This window comes from Vitis riparia, chromosome 16 (genome assembly GCF_004353265.1).
Source record: "Vitis riparia cultivar Riparia Gloire de Montpellier isolate 1030 chromosome 16, EGFV_Vit.rip_1.0, whole genome shotgun sequence".
Lineage (NCBI taxonomy): Eukaryota > Viridiplantae > Streptophyta > Magnoliopsida > Vitales > Vitaceae > Vitis > Vitis riparia.
This window is the reverse complement of record NC_048446.1, coordinates 3,399,194-3,406,752: the sequence shown is the minus strand read 5'-3', so window position 1 is coordinate 3,406,752 and position 7,559 is coordinate 3,399,194. Positions and strand designations below refer to the sequence as shown.

The following is a 7,559-nucleotide window of genomic DNA, read 5'->3' as shown; positions in this document are numbered from 1 at the left end:
AAATTTTCATCATTCAAGCGTTAGAAATGCTAAAAACGTTTTTTAGAATCACTCTCAAACGCACTCTTAGTGAATGTGTTTTTGGAAGAATTAATAGCTATCAAGTGTTTCTCTAGGAAGCATTACGAGTGATTTTTCAATTTTTCAAAAATGTTTTTATAAATTTTTTAATACTACAACAAAAAATTTCACATTTTGCTACCATAATTTTAAGCACAATTAAATTTTTATGAGAAAAAGAAGATTTTTGCAACAAATTTTATTTTTATGAAAAAATGAATTTTTTTAAAGATGAAACTTATACTCACGAAAAAATGGTTTATGAGTTTGAGTTGAACTTAGAAAATTGAAGAAGGTAATGAAAAATAAATTTTCTATATATATATATATATATATATATATATATATATATATATATATAAATTGAATAAAAAATACAAAAAAGGGGGAGAAATGTAGTGTTCGAGTTCTCTTAGTTGATTTTAGGGCTCAGTTAGCTTCTTAACAGTTCCATCAATTTTCCATTTTGATTTTTCAGCAATCAAATAGATTCTGTAGAAGAAAATCTCAGTTTCATGCATGTACTAGATTTTTTTTTTCTCTGTGCTTGTTCTTCTCTGGTATTATTAATTCGTCTACGGAGTAAAATTAGGGTTTCGTGCTCTTTGTTTGGTTGCTGAGAAATTGTAAGAAACATAAATGAAAATTTTGAGATGCTTTGTCGGGGTTTGTGCCGCGAGAGCTGCAATTAAGGAGTGTTTGTGCCATGAGAGCTGGAGAAACAGGAATTGGAGGAGGTTAGGTTCATGATCGATGTGAATCTGATGAGTATATTTCATATGATTAAGGCAAAGGATGAAGAATCAGAAGAACCGTGGACTGGCGTCGATCACCATTATATCATTGCTGATAGGTCAGGTACCGTGTACTTGAATAAGTGTGATGTGTTTTGAGTTAATGTGTTTACTTGAAAGTTCTATAACTGTTATGAGCTCTTGTGTTTTCAGAAATACTTTTTCCTACATTTTATGCTTCAAAAAAGCAAGAAAGTTCAACGTATTGCCTTTTGCTTTGATCTTTTGTTCTATCACTCTACACTAGTAAAGCAAGTTGTTAAATTTAAGTGGTTATTAGGATTCCAAAACAACTCTCTGTTTATTGGTTTTTCATTTGGAGTCATGATTTTTCTGTAGAAGGTCATCGCATACGACATTTATGTTTCACTTATATTTCCTCCAGAAATAGAAACTCCAGGGTTGGAGCAAGGTTTTTGAATCTTTACTTTCCTTGCTTTACAATGAATTTTATAATCTCAATTTTTGAGTCTGTTATTGACCTCTCCTAATGATAGAGGAGAAACTAGGGAGTTGTTGTGATAAAACATTGATATTTTTGCCCTATTGCCTTTTATTTTGAAGTTTTTAATGTTCTGTGTTTATCTAAACAAAACTCTAATACTAGTGTCTGAAGAACTAATAAAATTTTATAGGAAAATATGTAATTTCTATGAATGTGTGACACTGTAAGACCATGTTACTCTAACCATTTGTTTAGTTGGTAGTAGGTCGATTATTGGTGTTACATGCTTCACCATTATTTAGAATTGGACAAAATTGCTTTCTTATTCCCCTAATTAGTTGCGAAATTGAGGAAAAGAAAAGGAAAAATATTAGGGCTATGCAATACACTGTTGTGTTGGAGAGAAAAATTAAAAATCTCAAGTATGCTCCACCAAATGACCTTAGCAAAATGCAATAGATTTTTTTATTTCTTTGCTTGGGACCAAACTATGGACTTATAAAGTTTCAATTTTCCTGTTACCTTTTTATTGTTCCTTTGGTTTCCCTGCTACAAATCAATACGAATTCCAATTTTAAACTTTTAGTTTTAGTTAATTGTATAGAGTAGTTTGTTTGCTTTTAGTTTTAGTGAATTGTATAGAGTAGTTGTTTTAAGAAATTTAAATGTTATCGTTGCAAATTTGACTTTACAGGAAATGAAATTTGGCTGGCAAATTGTTGTTGGTAGTATAATTGGATTCTTTGGAGCAGAATTTGGGAGTGTAGGTGGTGGTGCCATTTTTGTTACTATGTTTAGCCTAGTTATTGGGTTTGATCCAAAATCAGCAACAACTATATCGAAATGTAAGAAACAAACATATCCATGTGGTAGGAGTTCTGTAGAAGATCTATAATTCATTCTAACCAAATTCAGAAACCCCATTAGGATAGGGATAAGGGAGTGATAAAAGCAAAGGAAAGGATAAAAAAAATACTTTAAAAATATATACCACCAATCTAGTCTGCTGTTTGAGTTGACTTAGTACTTGATTTTGCATATTTCAAGCAGTGGATTTGAGACCATTGTCACAGATTTTCTAGTATTTACTAACCTTTTTAGAATAAAAAGAGAACTGGTTTACTACATTGACATGCCAGCAGCTTTGTGAGTTGAGTTCATGGCTTTTCAAGGACCTCAATTCTTTGAACCTTGAACTTGAAGCTTAGCAACCATTAGTGCTCTAATTAACAAATAGCTAGTGGAAGACAAGGGACATCCCTTTGCAAATCTCATTTACGTGGTTACATGAAACTGCTCTCTCATAATTGAGGAAGTCATAAATTCTATTTGTTGGTCAAGTATGAATGTGGGTGCAGCAAGCTCAACTGTTTACTATAATCTTAAGCTAAGGCATCCTACACTTGATATGCTCATGATGGGCATTAGCATCGGGGTTGCTTTTAATGTTGTATTTGTTGACTGGATGGTTACAATTCTGCTAATTGTTCTCTTCTTAGGTAACTAGTCGAATTTCAATTCTTCTATATATATATCTTGGACCCCAAGAGTGAAATTGACTCATTATGACGGTTTGCAGGCACATCAACAAAGACATTCTTAAAAGGGTGTTGAAACATGGAAGAAGGAAACCATAATGAAAAAGGTAATTATAAAATTCGCATGGTGTATGCATAGAATTGAGAGTTTGTTTGTGCACCACATGGAAATTAAATCATTCTTTTACTTTGGTTTTATTTGTATTTTTGAAATGAGTACCAAAAACCAGAATAAATAAACTCAATTTCATGTGCTTTCCAAGTGCTTCTCTAATATATTCTAGCGCAATTAATTTTAATAATTTCCATAACCTTACTTGTTTCTGGTTACAGGAGGTTGTTAAGCGTTTGAGAATAAATGGTAAGTTGGCCTACATTCCTCCACATTGTTAAACATCAAACGACCAAAGAAGATTCTTTTTCCTTTATTTATTCTCTCCGAAAGCATTGCTAAATCTTTTTCATCCTACTAGGTAATGATACAAAGGAAGTATAGTACAAACCTCTTCCTGGTGGCCCAAGTAATTATGACACTCAAAATGCCACCAAGAAATCTGAAGAACTAGAGGTAAGTATACTACGAAAATCTAGTTTTAATCTTAGAGTTTTCAAGAATTGATTTATGTAACCATCCCGGGTCAGTATGACTGAAAATGTTTAAACTAGAAGGAACTTGGGCTTTTTGTTTTCACTTGGGTTGCTTTCCTCACATTGCAGATTACAAAGTTTTCCCACTCTTGATCTTATTTTGTTAAGGAGTTAATACTTTAAAATCTCTACTCACATGAAGTTATTGATCCTGATTGGAAATCTTAAGATGTTATTCATTATGGTTGTGAATTATTATGACTTCTATAGGTGGTACCTATATCATTGTAGAATTCATAGAGCATGAAAATTTTGGAACTTGTATGTTTTGCTGATATCATGTCCTTTTCCTAATCTTGAAGATTGTACAAGAAGGATCTCAATCAACAAAACAACTATATTCTTATCATGAAGGACCTCCTTTTCTAGACCAGCAAATGCAGCCAGAATCAATTAGTTTATAAGGAAGATTGAACTCACAAGCAAAAGAAAAAACTTCAATCTACTATCTCGGATTCTACAACACACAAGTACCTTAATAAACCAGGAACCACCCATCATTTTTGGAAGTCATTGACCATGCCATCTCCCTCGGCATCAACAATAATAGGGACGCAGAGAACAATGGACAGAAAATTGCCAAGAAGACAATGCAACTTCTTGACTTCATGGCACAGAAACTGTTCTAGAGGTTGGCACTTCTAGAAGTAGAGGAAAGAGGTTCACGTCAGAGTTGAAGTTTGCAATTACTAGAGATTTCAACCCTGAAATGGTGATAGGAGAAGGTGGGCGTAGTAAAGTGTACCTAAGATGATCATGCTTTTGCTTTTACCCGAGTTTCCAATAAGTTTTTCAATTCTCACCTTTTAGATTTTGTTTCAACAATGGTATATAATGAAGCACAAGAAGTTATAGTTTTCCTTTTACCTTCAAATTTTTCACATGGATTAATTGGTCTATTAGTTTGAGTGAGTGATATAGTATTCCTTTAGGCTATGTTTGGTTCTCAGAAAAATTGAGGAGAAATATAAGGGAAAGAAAACAGGAAGGATAAGCCTATTGAGTGTCATTTTGCAAAGGATAAGCCTGTTTGTCTTTTGGAGGGGGGACGAAATTTGACTGTCTTCTGAAGTTTGTTTCGAATATTATTATTATATAGTAATCTCCTTAGATTTGGGGATTTAATTAATATTGTATAAATCCCAAAGGTAGGGATGTTAACTGATGGGGTTTGGGATGGATTATGATTAAGGGTGTAAGCAAAATCGAAAAAACTAATAAATTATTTCAAATCAATCAAAACCGATCATATTGATTTAGTTTTCAATGATAAAAAAGGTTGTTTCAATTTGAAAATTTTGAAAATGACTTTGTAGGTTCGGTTTTCGATTTTTGATTTTCTTATCTCATAATTGATCTAAATCAAACCAATATTCTAAAACTTATATATATACTTGTTTGATATTTAATCTATTTTTAACATCAAATTCAAGTTTTTTTGAATTGATTTTAAAAACAAATTCGACTTAAGGCCTAATATAAGTTCAAATTAATGAGTTTTGGGTTAAAAATAAAAAATAAAAATTTGTAATTGAGTCAAAGACTAAAAAAGGTTGTTAAGTTGAATCAAAACTAGTTTACGAAAACTAAACCAAACCAACCTTAAAAGGTTTGATTTGGTTTGGTTTTTTATTTCAAATCTAGTCAATTTTTATTACATATAAGTTGATTATATTGATTCAATTCACTTTTTAATTAAAAAATAATTGAATCGATCATATTTACACCCCTAATTATGATGTTTTGATTATTTGAACTCATTTTCATCTTAATCCAAAATAAATAAATGGGCATGGCGGAGAATTTCCAATATCGTTGGTAACTGTTTAATTTTTTTTAAATGATTTCTAAATTTAAAATACATATAATATATGAATGTAAAAAATATTATGCAAAACTTTTTATTTTTTATATATGGTTAAAAAGGAGAAAATAAATAAATAAATAAATTATTTTATTCAATTATATATAAATAATTTTAAAACCACAGGAGAAGTGTGTTATGAGATGATTAAGGTGGTGTTTGTTTTTTTGACTTTTTATTGAAAGTAATTTGTTTTCAGAATTTAGGTAGTTTGTTTTTCTACTTTTTCATAACTTATTATAAACTTTTTACTAAATAAAAAAAGCCAAAATATGTAGTTTTTTCTAAATAGACAAAATAACATATTGATTTTTCTTTACTTTTTAATACTTAATAGAAATAAAATACTAAAAAAAACAAACAACCTAATATTTAACACTATTAAGCATTAGGATTCTATTTAGAATTAAGTTAAAAAAAACAAACACTACCTAAGCCTCCTTGTAAACTTGAGATTTATCAACATAATTTGAATTGGCTGATGCTTTGATCTTTTATCTGAGATTTACCCACATAATTTTAATTGACTTAGACCTCCTTTTATCCCATATAAGCTCAAAGGTGTATCATTTGAACAGGTAGTGACACAAGGTTATATAGGAAAAGCCCAAACAGAACATGGCCCAAGCCCGCACTAAATTCACCAAATATGAATATGTCCGGCCCAAAACTAGGGTGAGAAGGCACTGCCAGATGACACGTGGCAACCAATCCCAATCATGAAGCAGATAAAAGGAGTGATGTATCCACTAACCAAAGAATTGAAGGCAACAAAGGAGTGATATATCAAGTAAGAAGCTATATTTCCTGCCTGTGCATAATTGAGGCTTGGATTGGTCTCCGACTGGGCCCATGGGCTGGAGGCTTCATGCTTCGACTGGGCCTTAAGGTGCCAGCACCAATTGTGTTGTTAATTTCATGGGTTGTCCAACAAAATAATATAAAATAAAGTCTCTAACCCAATAAAACAATTATTTTAAAATCATAATAAGAAGTTGGGTTTGAACCTTAACTATTGAGTGATATAGAATATTTATATCTAACCCAAATTATCAACCAAACATGACTTTAAAAAGTATAAAAATGAATTTAATCGTAAAGGGTATTACAATGTGACCTATACTACAAGTTGAGTTTGAACCTTGACTATCTGAGTAAGCCCAAAAGCTTTATCATCTTCTTTCTTTCAAAACTATAATCAAGAAAAACAGCCATGAAATTATTTTTGTTTCATAAATTCTTCAATTCCATGGTTGATGCAATTGTTAACCCCCATAGACCAAAGACTTATTTTTTTTAATACATTTTGAGAAATGCATTTACTTCGACATACAACAACTCATTCAATAGATATCTATAAATACAACATAAAATATTTTTTAATATATATGTATTATTTAATATAATTTTAATATATATATATATATATCTTAAAATATAATATAATATTTTTTATTTATACATTTTAAATATTTTATTTATTAATATTATTAACAAAGAATAAAAAATTACTTACTGAATGATAAATTGTACAAAAAACTCCAAGTAATACTATTTATGAATGAGATTTCATACATTTCTAATAAAAAATATTGAGATATAATATAATTTTTATTTTAAACAAATATCAAACATTTAAGTATAATGTAGTTTTTATTACATTTGTTATTCTTTACACAAACTAAACTTTTGATCATAATATAATATATCTCATTAGATATAATATCCTAAATCTTATATCCTAATGAAAATAAAATCCTAAGCCTCTAGAATATGTATATCTTACTAGAATTATCAACCTAACATGGCCTTAAAAAAATATAATGACAAATTTAATTCTAAAGGATACAACATGACCTACATTACAATTGTTTGGATTTGAAGCTTGACTATTGAGTGGGCCCAAAACATTACCTACACTACAAGTTGAGGTTTGAATCTTGCCTATTGAGTGGACCTAAAACGTTACCTATACTACAAGTTGGGATTTGAACCTTACCTATCGAGTGGACCCAAAAGTTTTAAGATTCATTATTTTCGAAGGTCGCTTTATTATTTTATTTCTTTCAAGACTATAAGAAAGAAAAAATAGCCATAGAATTATTTTTGTTTCATAGATTCTTCTATCCCATAGACAAAGACTTGGGGTCTTCTCTCTTTTTATTAATAAATTTTGACCAATGCATTTACTTCGATAGACAACAACTCAT

The 7,559-nt window shown here is 30.2% G+C and overlaps 1 long non-coding RNA gene across 3 annotated transcripts; it reads left to right on the top strand.

The window, feature by feature from the left end:
• Window positions 1-456: 456 nt before the first annotated feature.
• On the top strand, window positions 457-4,351 carry LOC117932977. Of its 3 annotated transcripts, XR_004654268.1 has the most exons (5): window positions 457-918; window positions 2,879-2,944; window positions 3,171-3,198; window positions 3,311-3,405; window positions 3,788-4,351. It is a non-coding gene; the product is annotated as an uncharacterized LOC117932977 (long non-coding RNA). The 3 variants fall into 3 exon arrangements; XR_004654269.1 differs by having other exon boundaries at window positions 457-913; window positions 3,311-4,351; XR_004654267.1 differs by having other exon boundaries at window positions 3,311-4,351.
• Window positions 4,352-7,559: the final 3,208 nt, after the last annotated feature.